Genomic DNA, 20,919 nt, shown 5'->3' with positions numbered 1-20,919 from the left:
TTCAGATGTCTTCTAAAAGTTTGGTAGTTATTTTTCTCTTTGACATCTGGTGGGAGGGCGTTCCACAGGGCGGGTGCTACTACCGAGAAGGCCCTCTGCCTGGTTCCCTGTAACTTGGCTTCTCGCAGCGAGGGAACCGCCAGAAGGCCCTCGGTGCTGGACCTCAGTGTCCGGGCAGAACGACTTCCAGAAGGGGTAGGCTGTACTTCCTGTTGTTTACAAGGGAGTCTGAGGGTTTTTCACTCTTTCTTAATTTCTTTTAAAAAAATTAGCTGTGCACTTGGCAGTAAAAAAAAGGGGGGGAGGTAAAGGACCCCTGGACTGTTATGTCCACTCAAAGCATCTATGGGGTGCAATGCTCATCTCACTTTTCATGCTGAGGAAACCAGTGTCGACAAACAGCTTTCCGGTTTAACAATTTCTGGTGCAATGGAACACCGTGATGGAAACCAGAGCGCATGGAAACACCATTTACCTTCCTGCCACAGCGGTACCTATTTATCTACTTGCACTGGTGTGCTTTCGAACTGCTAGGTTGGCAGAAGCTGGGACAGAGCAATGGGAGCTCACCCCATTGTGCAAATTTGAACCGCTGACCTTCTGATGCTTTGAAAGGGAGTCACTAATGTTTCCAAGAAGAAGAAGAGTTTGGATTTGATATCCCGCTTTATCACTACCCGAAGGAGTCTCAAAACAGCTAACATTCTCCTTTTCCTTCCTCCCCCACAACAAACACTCCGTGAGGTGAGTGAGGCTGAGAGACTTCAGAGAAGTGTGACTAGCCCAAGGTCACCCAACAGCTGCATGTGGAGGAGCAGAGACCCGAACCCGGTTCACCAGATTACGAGTCCACTGCTCTTAACCACTACACCACGCTATCTGATGTTGCAACATTGTTTCCAGGGACACCATCCTAAAAAAAACATGGCTGCCCATGTTGTGGCGGGTGCAGGCTTCACTAATGTTGACCCCTGATAGATACATTCTTGCTCGGAAGTTAGTCTTCATGAAGACTCCATGGCAAGTCAGATTCAAATTTCTAGTGCATTTCCATTTCTATTATGCAGGGCGGACAAATGGAGAAATGATATATGGAAATGGCTCACAGCGCTAAGAGCAAATCACAGCTGGAAAAATCTTTTCAGCAGTAATACCTTTGGTACTGCTGACAAACACAGAACACTTGTGTTTCAAATGCTCATTAAACTGCAGTTCCCTGAAGTCAGTGTTTCCTGAACAGCTGAGCCACACTACGTTTTTTTTGGGGGGGGAGTAGGTAGGGATTAAAACTGGAGGCATACTTAAATCTGAATCCAAAAAGATTTGGTTGTAGAGTGTAAGACGGAATGATTCCTCTGATGTTTTAATTAATCATTAAAGGAAACGATCAAATTAGTTAAATTAACAAAGCTTAAACATAAAGCATTTACTTTCCGCACACATCCAAACAAAGTGGAACTTGATGGAGAGGAGGTACACCCACATCCCCGGAGTAGTCTTTAATTAAAATTAAACTTAAATAATTATTTTGATTTAATTATTTCTCACAGCAAGCAAACACCTCTCCTCACATTAGGGTGGCTCCTGCCCTGGTACGCAGTTTAGGAAGACTGCCTTTCATAACAAAATTTCACTCCGTACATGCTTTACCTTTAAAGCACATTTGAAACATATCATTTCCCTCAAAGATTCTTCCCTCAAAGAATTCTGGGCACTGTAGTTTATCCCTCACAGAGTCACAAGAATTATTACATTACAAGTGTTAAATTAATCCTGCTAACGTTTTTAACTGTGTACAGTGTTCTTTAAGATAATCTATATATTTTCTCCCCATTATTTGTTAAATTTCTTATCTTCTTGGTTTCTGATTCTCCCTGACAGTTTTGCCATCTCAGTTTTTTCCATCTCTGGGAGTGCCAGATACCGAACTGGAAAATAGTATCTTACAATGATAACCCTTCTTATGGCTCTCTGTATTTAAACTGGACTTGGACTAGGCAACTCTTAAAACAACCCTGAAAAGGAAGTAGTCCTGTATAGGTAAACTTTTGATGTTTGATGTTTTATTATGCTTTTATTGGTTGGAGGCTGCCCAGAGTGGCTGGGGTAACCCAGTCAGATGGGCAGGGTACTAGAAGAAGAAGAAGAAGAGTTTGGATTTGATATCCCGCCTTTCACTCCCTTTAAGGAGTCTCAAAGCAGCTAACATTCTCCTTTCCCTTCCTCCCCCACAACAAACACTCTGTGAGGTGAGTGGGGCTGAGAGACTTCAAAGAAGTGTGACTGGCCCAAGGTCACCCAGCAGCTGCAGGTGGAGGAGCGGAGACGTGAACCCGGGTCCCCAGATTACGAGACTACCGCTCTTAACCACTACACCACACTGGCTCTCTACTAACAATGTTGTTGTTATTATTATTATTATTATTATTATTATTATTATTATTATACATAGGTAAAGGTAACCATTAGGTCCTGACCATTAGGTCCAGTCGTGAACACCTCTGGGGTTGCGGTGCTCATCTCACTTTAGGGAGCCAGCGTACAGCTTCTGGGTCATGTGGCCAGCAGGACTAAGCCGCTTCTGGTGAACCAGAGCAGTGCACAGAAACGCCGTTTACCTTCCCGCTGGAGCGGTACCTATTTATCTACTTGCACTTTGAGGTGCTTTCGAACTGCTAGGTTGGCAGGAGCAGGGACCGAGCAATGGGAGCTCACCCTGTCACGGGGATTCGAACCGCCGACCTTCTGATTGGCAACTCCTAGGCTCTGTGTTTTAACCCACAGCACCACCCGCGTCCCTATTATTATACATACTGCCACCCTAATAACGATGATGATGGTGATGATTTTATTATTTTTACCCCGCCTATCTGACTGGGTTGCCTCAGTCACTCATCAGATACAAAAACTTGATAAAACATTAAATATTAAATTGCACCAATGTATTTTCCTTAGCACCTTCTTTCATTACAGAATTTTGTGATTTCCTTTTTCTGTGACTGGAGGAAGCAAAATCTCCATTGTATGGAATATCAGCTCATTCCCTGTTTGTTGGAGGATTGAGCTGAGGAGGGGTATTTCTGGGTAGAATCTGGGCTTTTCACCATTTAAGACCACCATGTGGCTGTCTTCTCCCAGGAATGGGACCCCTCTACTCCAATGGAGGATTGAGAGCAGTGCTTTTCTTCTAGAAAAAATTAGGTGCAGGTACTGAGTACCCCCAGAAAAATAGCACTGACTGAGAGACCTTTCACTAGTGTGTAGTTGATAAGGAAGGAACTATTGTATGAACCTGGCATTCTCAGGCACCAGGGCCTCTTCTTCATGCTGACGTTTTGGGTGGGATAAAATTATGAGTGCGTTCATCATTTTTGGATTTTTGTTGGGTGAGGAATGCAACCTTCAGCCTATATTAATTAATGAGGGGGAAGAGCGAGGTCTAAATTAATTAACTAATTTAATGCTGCTGATCCCAGTTATCAGTTGTACATGTTGGGAGTGACTAAAACCCTCACAAACTGCACTTCTATAAAGGTAAATGTATCCCTGACCGTTAAGTCCAGTTGCGGACGACTCTGGGGTTGTGGCGCTCATCTCGCTCTACAGGCCGAGGAGCCAGCGTTTATCCGCAGAGAGCTTCTGGGTCATGTGTCCAGTATGACTAAGCCGCTTCTGGCGAACCAGAGCAGCGCACGGAAACGCCGTTTACCTTCCCGTCGAAGCGGTACCTATTTATCTACTTGCACTGGTGTGCTTTCGAACTGCTAGGTGGGCAGGAGCTGGGACTGAGCAACGGGAATTCACCCCGTCGCAGGGATTCGAACCACCGACCTTCTGATCAGCAAGCCCTAGGCTCTGTGGTTTAGACTACCTACCCAGGTAATAAGTCCCATTTGATTCAATGGCATTTATATCTGAGCAGACCTGTACAGCATTGCTTCTTGCTGCCTTCTCTGAAGCTTCTGTGCATCTGTTAGCTTTGAGAAGGCTGGCAGGGCTTCAGATAGTGGCGGTGGTAACAGCCTGAGGGCTGTGGAACATAGATCTAAAACAGGCCAATTTGTGTCTCACTCTAAGCTGCATTTACAGTCCTAGTGCATAATCTAAAATAAATTATCTGATGAACACGCAAGGGGCTGTTTAAAGTCTTGTGGTTTGGATGCACATGCATTGCTACTGTTCCATAATTTCAGGTTGCCACACTACTAAATCTTAGCTATGGGACGAAATTCCCGATGTGCGGCAAACCTACCAGGCAGATTTGTGTTCTGATTTTAAGCAGGATGCAAGTATCCAGTTCCAGAATTAGCTTCATCTATTGTGCCCTAGAAATGTTCCATAGCACACAAACATGCCATCCATAAAGACTGAACCTATTTGTGTTTACCCAGAAACCAGACACACTAAGTTCAGTGGAGACTGTGCATAGGATTGCAGGCGCAAAGTGTCTGCTTCTATGTTTTTGTTTCAATTGCAACTTCTCATTCTAGTGGTTGTTTGTTTCTTCCAACAAGGATCACAATGTGAGATTATCAACAATGCTGCCTGCAAAGTTCTGGAAACCTTTGGGAAAAGGGGACAAAAAACAATGGGGATTTTGCTGTTGTTGTTAAAGGAGAGCAATATAGGATTGGATTTAAACCCTTATATGAAGCTTTTACCTTTTTTAAAAAATCACCCACTACTATATTTTAACAACAACAGCAATTCTGCCTGGCAGACAACATTTTGGACATCCTCACTTATTGGAAAGAGAAACAGACACATGGGAAAATACAGCAACAGAGCAACATGAGGCTTTGTGAGAGCCTTGATCCAACTGTGGCAGGAGTTATTGACATTGCGATTTAACCGGGGGGTGGGGAGAGATCCCCAATTCACCTTGTCATTAATTCCCTTCCCCAAGATTGCTGCTTCCTGAGCTTTCCAAAGCTAACAAGTAAGAAATACTACTAAAATAGCAGAAATCTCTAGCACTCCATCCTTGCAAGAAACTGGTCCAATCAAACTGTCCCAGAGACTTTCTTCTGCTCAGTAAAGTAGAGCGTGCTAACTAGTTACATGAGGAGGAGGAGCTTGGATTTGATACCCCGCTTTATCACTACCCAAGGGAGTCTCAAAGCGGCTAACAATCTCCTTTCCCTTCCTTCCCCACAACAAATACTCTGTGAGGTGAGTGAGGCTGAGAGACTTCAGAAAAGTGTGACTAGCTCAAGGTCACCCAGCAGCTGCATGTGGAGGAGCAGAGACACGAACCCGGTTCCCCAGATTACGAGTCCACCACTCTTAACCACTACACCACACTGGCTCTCAATGACACATACCTAGAAGAGGGGAGGCACTGGTACAACTCTCTGATAGAACTACTAGAAAGTGATGCATTTGGAAAGTGGAAAGTGAAATGAATGCAATAGGAAAATGAGAGGGGGAGCCCAGGAAACGACTTGAGAAAAGTAATATTCTAAAGAAGGGAAGGGAAGAAGAGAGGAGCAGGAAAATGAGAAGAGGGCAGGAGGGAAGCATGGCCAGGAGCTGCAGAAGGGAGGGTTCACATCTTGATTTGGAAGAACCAGCTAAAGCTTTTGCTGCAACTCTCCAGCGGAGATGTACGGTAATTTTCTTATTAAGATTCCTGTTCAAATGTGTTCAAGGCCATGCCATTTCCCACTTTCCAGAAATATGTCAGGAACAAAACACAGCATGCAGCATATGCGTGTATGTATAGACTGCATATAGAGACACACGCCATACAGGCCTCTATATTTACAGAAGCCTCCTGTAATTATGGATTACGTTCTGTCAGCAATTCTACTATAAACATCATCTTTGGGATTTGCTCTATAGCCATAGGATTAGAGATCCCAGCTAAAATTTGGCAGAGGAGGACTTGGCATGCGTTGCAAACACACTCTCTCTCTCTCTCTCTCCCCCCCCCCGATTTCCCTTTTTAAAGGATTGGCTTATAACATATACAAACACAAACAGAAACAGCTGTTTGCCAAGCCTTATTTGCATGTGCATAATTATGAAACAGCTCACGTCCAAAGAAGAATTCTGATCTGGTAGGAAACCATAATATATCTAGGTCTATATCTACATCTATATCTGTATTTGTATTTGTATCTGTATCTATAGCTTGGTCTCAACTGCATCTGTATACAGTATACACACACACATATATATATAATCTCCCACTCCATAGATCTATTACTGTTCCTTATCTATTATTTCGGGAGAGGTGGCTTTCCCCTCTTGTTAACTTGCTTTAAACTTGCTTTAAAATGCACAGTTAAGTTGCTTTCATAAAAATGCACCATTTTCAATCCAAGGAAAAGCTTACAGAAGTGAGACAGAAAAATACCTCTAAGGAACTGAAGTATATAGCCCAGTGGTGATATAATTGCTACCAGCTGCAGACTAGTGGCTATTCAACCCTAGCCATCCAGTACAGTGGTACCTCGGGTTACATACGCTTCAGGTTACAGACTCCGCTAACCCAGGAATAGTGTTTCAGGTTAAGAACTTTGCTTCAGGATGAGAACAGATATCGTGCTCTGGCGGCACAGCAGCAGCGGGAGGCCTCATCAGCTAAAGTGGTGCTTCAGGTTAAGAACAGTTTCAGGTTAAGTACGGCCCTCCGGAACGAATTAAGTACTTAACTCGAGGTACCACTGTATCTTTCTTGGGGAAACAAAAAACAAATGTGTTGAAAAGTATTTCAAGTACATCAGATCTACATACTGAAGGTTTTTAGCATTAATGCAGTATGATACAGCTCTAGAAACTGGTCGATACAGCTCTAGAAACTGGTTTGCGACACTGGTTTAGCAAGAGCATTTTCCCAGGGTGGTGGTGGGGAGGATTTTCATAAAGGCATATGTGACTGACCAGTTCCATATCATAGCTCCATCCCAATCTGCACTTCTTTACCTTCCCTTTCCATTTCCTGTGTACCCTGTTTCGCCTCTCTAGTCTGCATTTGACAAGGAGAGGAGAAAGGCAGGGCTGGATTTGAGTTGACTACTGGTGGCGCCTCTCTAGACCGGTAATGCGATGTTTACCATCACAGTCCAACATAATTTATGATGCTTTAAAAATATGCTTACAGAAATCCTACCTTAACAATAGGAAAGTGTTTATTTATTTCCATGGATGAACTGCATCCGATGAAATATCTCAAAGCAGTTCAACAATGAAAACATCACCAATAAAAGAAAGTACAGAAAACTGATATGTAAAAGCAAGTGAAACAAATGTATACAGTGGTACAGACTCCGCTAACCCAGAAATAGTACCTCAGGTTAAGAACAGTGAGAGTGGAAGACGGTAGGAACAGAATGGAACGAAAAACAGAATTGAGGAAAAGCAGACCAATGAAAGGGGATTTCCAGCAGAGAAGAAAAACCCAAGCACAACTCAACAAAGCATTCATTTCTAAGTGGCAGCTGAAATCTAGTGTATTATTGATCAGGAGGTTAAGGAAGGAAGGAAGGAAGGAAGGAAGGAAGGAAGGAAGGAAGGAAGGAAGGAAGGAAGGAAGGAAGGAAGGAAGGAAATCTTTGCCATACAAAATCTAGAAATAAATTTCCTAAATAAATAAATAGCCTGCTTCAGAACATGGAGAAGGTTGGCTGCATGCATGCTAAGGTGCAGGCGAGCCCTTCGGGTTGAAAATGAAAGGTCAGCAGCAGCAGCAGCACTGTTTGTGGCCAAGATGGAAATGAACATTTTTGCTGCAGGCACAATGCTGGTGTGTGTGTGTGTGTTGTCATTTCCATTGAGCTGGAACCATGAATTTGGCAAGCTCATTCATCAAGGGCTGCTGAGTACAGGCAAGGGGAGGGGATTCAAATCTGAAAGTGAAGATTCCTATTCTGTGTGACCCAAAGGTTCTTTATCTTAAATGTTTCTAGATGGCATTTAATTTTTTTTAATTGCTTTTGATGTGATCTTACATTATTTTAAAACAACATTTTGCTATTTAGCACTCTGGACTCCTTTGGGAGGGAAGACTGCGTACAAATGTTGTTGTTGTTGTTGTTGTTGTTGTTGTTAATAATAATGTGCAACGTAAAGCAAACAAAACTCCTGATTCTCATGAGCATTACTACTACTACTACTACTATATAAAGGACAGACACATGACATCCAATATTGAGTACTGTCTCACTGCAATGTGCTGAATGAGAAACCAGTGGACGGCATATTCTGGCCCAAATAAAAAAAAGAGGGGGCAGGAAAAAAGCCATTGTATGTACTGCCCTAAAGAGGCTCACTCACAATTGGGTATGTTGGGTTACAATCTTCAGATTTGGTCAGCGACATCATTCTGAGCTTGAGGAATTGGAACTTTCAGAATCCCTGTACAAACTGATCAGACCAGCACCTCCTGGACAAATGTGCAGGTCAGAATGTAGCTCTCTGCCAAATTCCAAACTTCCAGAATGGCAAGGTTTAGTCGTTGTTTAGTCGTTCAGTCATGTCTGACTCTTCGTGACCCCATGGACCAAAGCACGCCAGGCACTCCTGTCTTCCACTGCCTCCCGCAGTTTGGTCAGGCTCATGTTTGTAGCTTCGAGAACACTGTCCAACCATCTCGTCCTCTGTCGTCCCCTTCTCCTTGTTCCCTCCATCTTTCCCAACATCAGGGTCTTTTCCAGGGAGTCTTCTCTTCTCATGAGGTGGCCAAAGTATTGGAGCCTCAGCTTCACGATCTGTCCTTCCAGTGAGCACTCAGGGCTGATTTCCTTAAGAATGGATATGTTTGATCTTCTTGCAGTCCATGGGACTCTCAAGAGTCTCCTCCAGAACAATAATTCAAAAGCATCAATTCTTTGGCGATCAGCCTTCTTGATGGTCCAGCTCTCACTTTCATACATCACTACTGGGAAAACCATGGCTTTAACTATGCGGACCTTTGTTGGCAAGGTGATGTCTCTGCTTTTTAAGATGCTGTCTAGGTTTGCCATCGCCTTTCTCCCAAGGAGCAGGCGTCTTTTAATTTCATGACTGCTGTCACCATCTGCAGTGATCATGGAGCCCAAGAAAGTAAAATCTCTCACTGCCTCCATTTCTTCCCCTTCTATTTGCCAGGAGGTGAAGGGACCAGTGGCCATGATCTTCGTTTTTTTGATGTTGAGCTTCAGACCGTATTTTGTGCTCTCCTCTTTCACCCTCATTAAAAGGTTCTTTAATTCCTCCTCACTTTCTGCCATCAAGGTTGTGTCATCTGCATATCTGAGGTTGTTGATATTTCTTCCGGCGATCTTAATTCCGTCTTGGGATTCATCCAGTCCAGCCTTTCGCATGATGAATTCTGCATATAAGTTAAATAACCAGGGAGACAATATACAGCCTTGCCGTACTCCTTTCCCAATTTTGAACCTATCAGTTGTTCCATATCCAGTTCTAACTGTAGCTTCTTGTCCCACATAGAGATTTCTTAGGAGACAGATGAGGTGATCAGGCACTCCCATTTCTTTAAGAACTTGCCATAGTTTGCTGTGGTCGACACAGTCAAAGGCTTTTGCATAGTCAATGAAGCAGAAGTAGATGTCTTTCTGGAACTCTCTAGCTTTCTCCATAATCCAGCGCATGTTTGCAATTTGGTCTCTGGTTCCTCTGCCCCTTCGAAATCCAGGTTGCACTTCTAGGAGTTCTCGGTCCACATACTGCTTAAGCCTGCCTTGTAGAATTTTAAGCATAACCTTGCTAGTGTGTGAAATGAGTGCAATTGTGTGGTAGTTGGAGCATTCTTTGGCACTGCCCTTCTTTGGGATTGGGATGTAGACTGATCTTCTCCAATCCTCTGGCCACTGCTGAGTTTTCCAAATTTGCTGGCATATTGAGTGTAGCACCTTGACAGCATCATCGTTTAAAATTTTAAATAGTTCAGCTGGAATATCATCACTTCCACTGGCCTTGTTATTAGCAGTGCTTTCTAAGGCCCATTTGACTTCACTCTCCAGGATGTCTGGCTCAAGGTCAGCAACCACACTACCTGGGGTGTACGAGACATCCATATCTTTCTGGTATAGTTCCTCTGTGTATTATTGCCACCTCTTCTTTATGTCTTCTGCTTCTGTTAGGTCCTTTCCACTTTTGTCTTTTATTATGGTAATCTTTGTACGAAATGTTTCTTTCATATCTCCAATTTTCTTGAACAGATCTCTGGTTTCCCCATTCTATTGTTTTCCTCTATTTCTTTGCACTGCTCGTTTAAGAAGGCCTTCTTGTCTCTCCTTGCTATTTTTTGGAAATCTGCATTTAATTTCCTGTATCTTTCGCTATCTCCCTTGCATTTTGCTTGCCTTCTCTCCCCCACTATTTGTAAGGCCTCGTTGGACAGCCACTTTGCTTTCTTGCATTTCCTTTTCATTGGGATGGTTTTCGTTGCTGCCTCCTGTATAATGTTACGAGCCTCCATCCATAGTTTTTCAGGCACTCTGTCCACCAAATCTAAATCCTTAAACCTGTTCCTCACTTCCACTGTGTATTCATAAGGGTTTTTGACTTAGATTGTATCTTACCGGCCCAGTGGTTTTTCCTACTTTCTTCAGTTTAAGCTTGAATTTTGCTATAAGAAGCTGATGATCTGAGCCACAGTCAGCTCCAGGTCTTGTTTTTGCTGACTGTATAGAGCTTCTCCATCTTTGGCTGCAGAGAATATAATCAATCTGATTTTGATGCTGCCCATCTGGTGATGTCCATGTGTAGAGTCGTCTCTTGTGTTGTTGGAAAAGAGTGTTTGTGATGACCAGCTTGTTCTCTTGGCAGAACTCTATTAGCCTTTGCCCTACTTCATTTTGAATTCCAAGGCCAAACTTGCCAGTTGTTCCTTTTATCTCTTGACTCCCTACTTTAGCATTACAATCCCCTATAATGAGAAGAACATCCTTCTTTGGTGTCATTTCTATAAGGTGTTGTAAGTCTTCATAGAATTGGTCAATTTCAGTTTCTTCAGCACCAGTAGTTGGTGCATAAACTTGGATTACTGTGATGTTAAAAGGTCTGCCTTGGATTCGTATCAAGATCATTCTATCATTTTTGAGATTGCATCCCAGTACAGCCTTCACCACTCTTTTGTTGACTATGAGAGCCACTCCATTTCTTTTACTGGATTCTTGCCCACAGTAGTAGATATGATGGTCATCCGAACTGAATTTGCCCATTCCCGTCCATTTTAGTTCACTGATGCCCAGGATGTCAATATTTATTCTTGCCATCTCATTTTTGACCATGTCCAACTTACCAAGGTTCATGGTTCTTACATTCCAGGTTCCTATGCAATATTTTTCTTTACAGCATTGGACTTTCCTTTCGCTTCCAGGCATATCCGCAACTGAACGTCCTTTCGGCTTTGGCCCAGCCGCTTAATCAGCTCTGAATCTACTTGTACTTGTCTTCCGCTCTTCCTCAGTAGCATGTTGGATGCCTTCCGACCTGAGGGGCTCATCTTCCAGCGTCATAACTTTTATATGCCTGTTGCCTTTGTCTATGGAGTTTTCTTGGCAAGGATACTAGAGTGGCTTGCCGGTTCCTGCTCCAGGTGGATCACATTTGGTCAAAACTCTCCACTATGACCTGTCCATCTTGGGTGGCCCTGCACGGCATAGCTCATAGCGTCTCTGAGTTATTCAAGCCCCTTCGCCATGGCAAGGCAGTGATCCATGAAGGGGCCACCACATTTACTACTATTATAATAAAGAAATGGCATATGTTGATCGAAAATAGCAAGAAAAGCTATCTCCAGTTTTCCCAAAGGGGTGTGTGGATGGTTTTCTCGCCGGCACCCAACTGTCCAATAAGAACACTGGCTATGTATTGATTGGCAGTGTATTATGATACCTCATCCTCAAACCTGCAGGTATTCTTGTCACAGTGCTTAAATCTGAGCAGTCATAAATCCTATTTATGTTAATGTGATTCACTTTCCATTACAGTACGAAAAGGTCTCGTGACAACTGCTTTCTCTTCATGTTCACCGTATATTAAAGCTCAGGATTGGTATCAGCAGAAGGCCAAGGAAGGAGGGGTGGGGGTGGAACGGAATCTGCATATTTATGACTTAGGGATAGGTGCTTAGGATAAAAGCTGCCCCTTTATCACAGCCTGTTCTGTTTAATTAAAAGCCATAAATTAACTAACATCTCTCAGCATTTGGGATCTCAACAAGGAGGGTAGATAGGACCAGGGAATGGCAGTCAGTGGTAACCACAACCACTCGAGTGAGGTCGCATCCTGGCAAAAGCTGCAATATTTAGTAGAGTCTGATTCCAAACCTCCAGGTGCCTAACAACATTTTCCATTTGGTAATGGATTGTGGTTTTACTTGGACAGTTTCTAAGACGGGTTCCAAAGCAGATTCAAGGACTTAAAAAACAAAACCAAATCCAAACCACAGCAAAAACCCACCCTTTAAATGCTGCGGAAGTGTAACTTGTGCTCTGAAGCATTGCTATCCCAAGACACATATTGTTACACTGTATTTCGGAAATGTGAGTTATCTTTTCTTTTTTTAAAAAAAAATCCCTTTGACTGCAAATTTTGCAACCATATGGTGCAACGTGGAGACACGGGTAGACAGAACAGTTAGCAGTTGCTACAGTACCACTGGCTTATTTCCACTTTACAAATTCATACGAAGCTAAAATATCATGCTGGCGACATATGCTTACTGGCTCTCCATTTACTGCCTGCAGCTATGGGCTCCTGTATTCTAATGGTAATTCGACAATCTGTTCGCTGACAGCTCAGGGGGCTGGAGATGATATGCACACTACTGACAGGGATACCACTTTCATGAAACATTTACTTCCCTGCACCTGAATATTGGAGCAATCATATAGGGAGTCAACACACCATGAAATAGAGTTAGACTGAAAATTTGGAGGGGGAAATAGCCGGCTGTCACTCAAAATAAAGTTCATTTGATACCCAGCAGAGCTATGTGAAAAGACATTTCAATGTACGGCTTGCATGCTCAAAACCCCAAGGTCGCCGTTTCGAAAAAATATATATAATTTCTTTTCTCCTATTTTGCTCCAGTGGCCCTTGGGATAATTGCACTCAAAGCCATACTTGAAGAAAGTCATGTTGTTTGCTTTGCCTTGCTTGATCCAATACACAAATTCTTTTACATTGGATGGTGGCTTTTATTGTGATGCGCTGCTGCTCAGCATCCCAAGTCAGCTGCAGTAGCCCCAACTACCAGTATGTGTGTTTTAGAGGGGGGGGCGGAAATGCAATTTTTAAAATAATATTTAAAAAACCACAACCCATGTGGGAAGTTTAACTTGCTGTTACCTGAATATCCTTCTTTTAAAAAATCAGAAAAGAAATTCTGCCTTTGCTTAATGAACATGCATTATTCATGTAGCCAAGCGTGCTTGTCATAAAATAGATTCTGAGGGTTCTTTCTTTACATTTTCATAGGTGTTCAATTGCTATAATCCCTGAATGTTTAATATATATTTCCCTCCCTGTTATATTCCTTTCGCAACACCCTTGTGAAACAGAAAGCTTCTGTTACTCCTGCCTTCCTCCAATAGAAAGAAAAACCTTAAGGGAAAATGCAAACACACACTGCACACATACAAAAATCTGGTGCTGGGAGGGGTATCCTTCTCTGCTTGTTCCATAGTTATTCCAACCTACGTTTTTGGCCCAGAGAATATGCAGTCACCACAGAACTATCAGGGGTATGAACCATGTACCATATTCCAGTATATCTGAAGGAGCGTCTCCACCCCCATCGTTCTACCTGGACACTGAGGTCCAGCACCGAGGGCCTTCTGGTGGTTCCCTCACTGCGAGAAGCCAAGTTACAGGGAACCAGGCAGAGGACCTTCTCGGTAGTGGCACCCTCCCTGTGGAACGCCCTCCCACCAGATGTCAAAGAGAACAACAACTACCAGACTTTTAGAAGACATCTGAAGGCAGCCCTGTTTAGGGAAGCTTTTAATGTTTGATGCATTACAGTATTTTAATTTTTTTTGGAAGCTGCCCAGAGTGGCTGGGGAAGCCCAGCCAGATGGGCGGGGTATAAATAATAAAATTATTATTATTATTATTATTATTATTATTATTATTATTATTATTATTATTATTCCCCATCACGGTGTTCCATTGCACCAGAAGCAGTTTAGTCATGTTGGCCACATGACCAAGAAAAGCTGTCTATGGACAAACACCGGCTCCCTCGGCCTGAAAGTTGAGATGAGCACCACACCCCATAGTCGAATTCAACTGGACTTAACCGTCCAGGGGTCCTTTGCCTTTTTTTTACCTTTACCTTTATTAATGGGGAATAATCTTGTCCCAGCCAGACAATACAGTTTGTTTATTTGCTTATTTATCTATTACCCAGGCCTTTTTTTCAGCCAGAACTCAGTTTCAGCATTTCTCAGGTGGGTACCATTGCCATCATAAGAGAACAAGGGAGGAGGTCATGGTGAGTTCCGGCACCTCTTTTTTTCTAGAAAAATGGCACTGCTATTACCCTTTGGAACGCCTTCCTGCTGCATATCAGACAGGCATCATCTCTCTTGTCTTTTTTGGCGTTCCTTTTTCAGCAGACCTTCTGGGTGGAGATATCTTTCTCAGTTGGTACCGGCATTGTTTTTACATATATAATTGTTTTCATGCATGCTGTTGTTTTAACTGTTTTCATGTATGCAATTGTTTTACACTATGCTTTTATTATGCTGCGAAATTCCTTCAAGGTGCTTCATAGGAAGCGATTCCTAAACGAAATCATTATTGTGTAAATGAAATTATTCTTATTGTTAACAACAAGAACAATAGTAGCAGTAGCATTTTTAATCTGTCCTTCATCATGGGCGTCCCAGGGTGGGCGATACATGTAATCCTTGTTTTGCACTGGGGTTACGTTCCAGACCCCTGTGTGTGTCAGTGGAGTGTGAGTAAGCCCATTCCACCCCATTCTGCCCCCATTCCACCCCTTTACATGACATCTTTATGACATTTGGAGGCTGCTTCTGGGTTTGGTGCCATGCACACATGCGTGATCACGTCTCATTCGGATACCAACCCAAGGGGCAACCCAGTCAATTGTTCAACAAATAGTAAAAATGCCAACCATGTTTAACTACCCTCTAGCACTTTTCAAGCATTTACGTCAGGCTTGTAACACTTCTGCAGCTTAAATGTGATTTATTTAATTCACTCGAGAGGTGAAGCTTCTTCCCTTAGAAATCCGCAATCTGAAGTGCTCTTTCCCCCCTCTTTGAAAATTCTTTATGTGTTTATTCTGTGCATGCCAGATTCACTGCAGAGAGCACTTAGGGATGGAAATATGAGAGGGCAATTTTGTTAACAAAAAAAAAGTGGGGTGGAGTGTGGAATTATATTTGTGGCGTTGAGGATTATTGCTTAACAGATTCTGGCTGTGCCTAAGGTAGGGAGCCATCTGTAGATCTATGCAGAGGGCAGGGCAGAAGATAATTTCCATTTCTCACATTTCCAGTGACAAAACAAAAGCTAGTAGTGCCAGGCACCCGAAGGGCAAGAATACTCTTGCACTGAATGACTACCAAAGCTGCCACTTCATCCCACATCTGACAAATGATCATCTCCAAAATGGAATCCATGCATAATAATGCAACTGCACTTGTTTCTATTTAATATGGTGTTGACTCATCACATTGGCTCAATTGCATGTAGTCCTAAGCCAAGCCATGTGTCTATTTCCAAAGAGAGGAACACGGCTGCTTTGTTCCACCTCTGGTCCTCCTGCTGCTTTGCTACTGCGAACTAAGCAATGGTTTGACTCAGCACTATATCCAAATCCCGGCTGATGGCTCATCTCCCCCAGAGAAACCATGAGCAGAAACCCCGTGGACAAACCTTGGCACATGGTTTCTCTGGCGTGAGACAGGCTAGGAGCCTGAGACTGAATGTAATGCTGAGCTGAACCATGACTGCTCACAGGAGTGGACTCGGGGACCAGTCTTACTGTATGCTTGTGAAACGTGGACCACTTATAAACGCCATCTCCAACTCCTTGAAAAATTCCATCAACAGTGTCTCCAATTTTTTTTACACATCACCTGGGAAGACAGGTGAACTAATGCCAGTGTACTGGAAGAAGCAAAGATCACCAGTGTTGACGCAATAATTCTTCAACATCAACTTCATTGGACTGGTCATGTGCAGATGCCTGATTATCGTCTTCCAAAGCAACTACTCTACTCTGAACTTAAAAATGGTAAGCGTAATGCTGGTGGTCAACAAAAGAAGTTCAAAGACTCTCTCAAGGCAAATCTAAAAAAAAAAGTAGAATAAACACTGACAACTGGGAAACACTGGCCTGTGAGCGCTCCCATGGGAGAATAGCCTTTACCAATGGTGTCATGAGCTTTGAAGACGCTCAAACTCAGGACGAAAGGGAGAAACACTCTAAGAGGAAGGCATGCTTGGCAAACCCTCACCGTCATCAACTCCTGCCTGGAAACCTATGTCCCCACTGTGGAAGGATGTGTGGATCCAGAATTGGCCTCTACAGTCACTTATGGACTCAATTTTTAAAAATGTGTTTATGGAAGACAATCTTACTCAGCTACAAGTGATCGCCAAAGGTAGAAGGACTCAGGGAGGAGTGAAGAGATGGGGACCATCTCACTCAGAACCTGCACATTTGCACAGTCACATGGTTCGGCTTAGTGTTATGTGAAAACCAAGTCATAAGTTTGATAGTGGGATAAGCATGACTCTGGTTACCAGCTTCTTTAAACTGGAAAAGAATCAGTCCTGTCTATCCACAGTGGAGTTAGGTTACTCCTAGATGGAGGCAGTTCTGTGCATTGATCAGGATGATCAGACAACCTCTCTAGCCATGGCCACACTAGAATGATAACAAGTCCCACTTGGAGCCATGCTGGTCTAAACTGCAGTGCTGTAACTACCTGGATTGGTGTAAATGGTACAGTCCAAAAGAGTGACACCTGCCCTTCTTTGGAAATCTCAGGGGAGGACCACACATCGCAAGGAACATAGGGGCAGGGCTGGATTTAGGCTTGATGAGGCCCTAAGCTGAAGGTTATGGGGCCCTTTATATGTCCAGCTGTCCTTTGTTAACAACAAATTGTTGCTGTTTTTTTATGTTGAATATATGGTAATTTATGGACCAAATAGGTATCTAAAGTCATTTGCGCATAACAAAATATGTATTTTATCAAAGTAATTGTTGAACTTATATTTTGGAAATGTATACCCAGGGTATTTTCCCCTTTATTTTTTTTTGGTGGGGGGGCCCCAAGGGAGTGGGGCCCTAAGCTATAGCTTGTTTAGCTTATACGTAAATCCGGCACTGCATAGGGGGGTGGTGTGGACTGCTGGTGGAGGCAGGAAATGATCATTTTGACAGAGAAGTCTAGGTTTTGAGCACAGTGAATTATTCTGCCAGGGTGCTCCAATCACATTTTTTTTTGGGGGGGGTGTCATCAAACCTTTAGGAGAGCTCAGTATTCAGTCATTCCACTTTCCCTCGCCCTCAGTTTAGTTGTTGGACTACTGCAATGTGCTCTACGGAGGACTACCTTTGAAGGTGACCCGGAAACTACAACTAATCCAGAATGCGGCAGCTAGACTGGTGACTGGAGCTGCCAAGACCGCATAACACTGGCCTTGAAGGACCTACATTGGCTCCCAGTATGTTTCCGAGCACAATTCAAAGTGTTGGTGCTGACCTTTAAATCCCTAAATGGCCTCGGCCCAGTATACCTGAAGGAGTGTCTTCATCTCCATCGTTCTACCCGGACACTGAGATCCAGCGCCGAGGGCCTTCTGGTGGTTCCCTCATTGCGACAAGAGAAGTCACAGGGAACCAGGCAGAGGGCCTTCTCGGTAGTGGCACCCACCCTGTGGAATGCCCTCCCACCAAATGTCAAAGGAAAAAACAACTACCAGACTTTTAGAAGACATTTGAAGGCAGTCCTGTTTAGGGAAGCTTTTAATATCTGAAGGACTATTGTATTTTAATATTTTGTTGGAAGCCACCCAGAGTGGCTGGGGAAACCCAGCCAGATGGGCGGGGTATAAATATTATTATTATTATTATTATTATTATTATTATTATTACTTCCTTTTTGTTCTAGTCCTTTTCAGCAAACGACACCAACTTTAATTATTTGTTTTTGATTCCATGTGCCGTCTCTTATTTTTCCTTAGGTTTGTGCAAACGTCTCTCATAGTCCCCAATTGTGCTACTGCACACGTGTGAGTTTGTGGCTCTTTATTCCTTTCCAATCGTTTCCTTCTCTGTTTCTAGTTCTAGTTCTCTGTTTCTTCAGAGTTTTGTATCCCTCTCTTTTAGTTTCAGGGTACCTGTGATGAGACCGAGATAGTGCTATTTAGTATTGCTAATATTTTTTTTTCTTTTAAATATTTATTGTTTTCCCCTAAGAAGGGGAAACCTGAAAACTGCATCCAATTCTCACAGAAAATAGAAATGTTAGATTCCTCCCTCACCCCTTTCAAATAAATAAATAACCACCATTCCTTGCATAAAAACCGCTGGGTGGATGTGCCTGCAATTCAGTAGGCTCAATCTACTCTAGAGTGGCTCCTTTGTCTGCAAATTGAATCCACTTCTGTCAAAAGGGAATATGTTATAGCCGTTTTTGAATTCTCCCGTTATAGTCAAGGGGTGGGGAGGAGAGCTTCCAGTTGAACAGGTCAAATCTGAACCTGAATAAAAAGTCAAAGTAGAATGGCGCAGAGAGGATATGCAGCAGATCAGGTTGCTTTTCAATGCTACAAATGCAAGGTGACTCTTGTGACGGGTGCGCACCCATAATGCACCCTTCCTGAGGTATGAGCTCGATTTAACTCAGCAGACTTCATTTAGTGCAAACATCTATAAAAACTGGGCCCATGAAAGAACAGGAGGCCTGTCCTCCTCTAGATCCCATCACCCTCCAAGCAACATAGAGATTAAGCATCCTTGTATAGATAGATTCCAATATGTATTAAATTTCAAAAGTTCAGAGACTTGAAAGAATCCTCTTATTTCCCCGTTCTGTTCCTTAAAGCATAACATCTGCAGTGGGCTGACTAGTTATTTGATATTACTGTAACCTGCGCCGCACATCACACTTCAGTGATAATTAGTGGAACAAATACAGCAAACCACCCCAAAAGGAATGTGCATGCAAGGGCATAACATAAACCAGACTTTTAAATTTACATTTTATTTATTTCTTTTCGACTTAACAAATGGAAGAAGATGAGTGGGCCTAATGTTTATGCCAGCTGAGCCCCTTTAAAGGCCCCACACGGAGGACTAATGTTCTTTACTCGTTCACATGTAGCAATGCGAAAGCCAGACTTCAACAGTCCCACTTTTGATTTACGTAGAGGAAGGGAGTGAAGAGAGACCACCTTGCCTACGAGATAAGCCTTATCTTTGAAGGAAATGTGTGTTTAGCTAGACGAGGGTTTTAGACTGCAAGGAAAAGCTCCTTCACAGAAAAATGTGAAATACTTACCATTAACAGTTTGTTTAGCACTATGTTTGCTTGTAAATAAAACACTTCACATCACTCAACATTACAATTATATCTAAGCAGTTTGCAACAGAAATATAACAATAAAATTCAGGAAAATTATCTAAAAACTAAATAAAAAGAAATTGATAGATAAATTTATAGATATGAGCAAAACTGAACATGGTACAAAGCAGAATTAAAAATTAAGAGTCCAGGAAAGCTTGGGAAAACATAAAAGTTTTAAGGAAGTGTTTAAAGGTCATTACTAGAGGGCATTTCAGGGGTTGGGTGCTATCATTCTCTTTGGCCCTGACAATCACATTAGCACAACAGTGAATTCCTCCCGTTGTCGGGTGCCCATACTTTTTACCGCCTGACAGAAGCTTTGTGTCTTCAACACAGAAGACCTGCAAGGCAGGAGACACTTCACCAGGTGCACTCTCCCCACGCCACTACATCTCCATTTGTGGGGAAAGACACGCCTTTTGCTAAAAAGCTAAAATCTTGCACGTCTTGGGTGGTGGGAAATTGCCAGTTTGAGATACCTGAAAGTATGAGAATGTTGAGTGCTAAGCAAGCATTGAGTAGATGTAGAAAATTCTGAAGCAGCCCACAGTGCAAACAACTCAGGCGGTCCTGCCTATGTGACAAGAAAGCGGGCAGAGGAGAAGGATGAGAATTAAGAAGCTGTGAGAGAGAACACAAACTAGTCGACTCTCTCTCTTCCCTCTTAGAACCAAACACTACAGTGGTACCTTGGTTGTCGAACTTAATCCGTTCCGGGAGTTCGTTCGACTCCCGGAATCATGCAAAAACCAAGGTGCGCGTTCCGATTGGCTGCAGGAGCTTCCTGCACTCAATTGGAAGCCACGTCAGACGTTTGGCTTCTGAAAAAGGTTCACTAACTGGAACACTCACTTCCGGGTTTGCAGCGTTTGGGAGCCGATTTGTTCGGAAGCCAAGCCGTTTGACAACCAAGGTACCACTGTACTGCTAAACAGGCTAGAGACAATTTAACAGTAAAAGGCTTCAAGCTTTGGCAGTTGTCACAGAATATTTTGTCATTCCACAGAGCATTTCTCCACAGTTTGCTTGACTGTTTCACATGAGTACTTGTGGGTACCTCAGCTCTTGCCATAATCCTCAAGTTGGATTCTGTGGATCAGAGCCCTCTTTCTAATAATAATAATAATAATAATAATAATAATAATAATAAATTATTTATACCCCGCCCATCTGGCTGGTCTCATGACTATAGTAGTTTCTTGGGCCGTGTCAAAACATTGGTATTGACTCTTAAAGCTCTGTGTGGTCAACACAACTTTAGAAGCCCCTCAACTCATATGAAATCCCCTGGCAATAGGCAACTTCAGAAGAGATTCTATTGTGGGTCTTCTGAAGTCATTGATTT

The sequence above is a fragment of the Podarcis melisellensis genome, assembly GCF_964234715.1.
Source record: "Podarcis melisellensis genome assembly, chromosome: 3".
In the NCBI taxonomy this organism is placed as follows: domain Eukaryota; kingdom Metazoa; phylum Chordata; class Lepidosauria; order Squamata; family Lacertidae; genus Podarcis; species Podarcis melisellensis.
Note: the sequence above shows the minus strand (reverse complement) of the source record.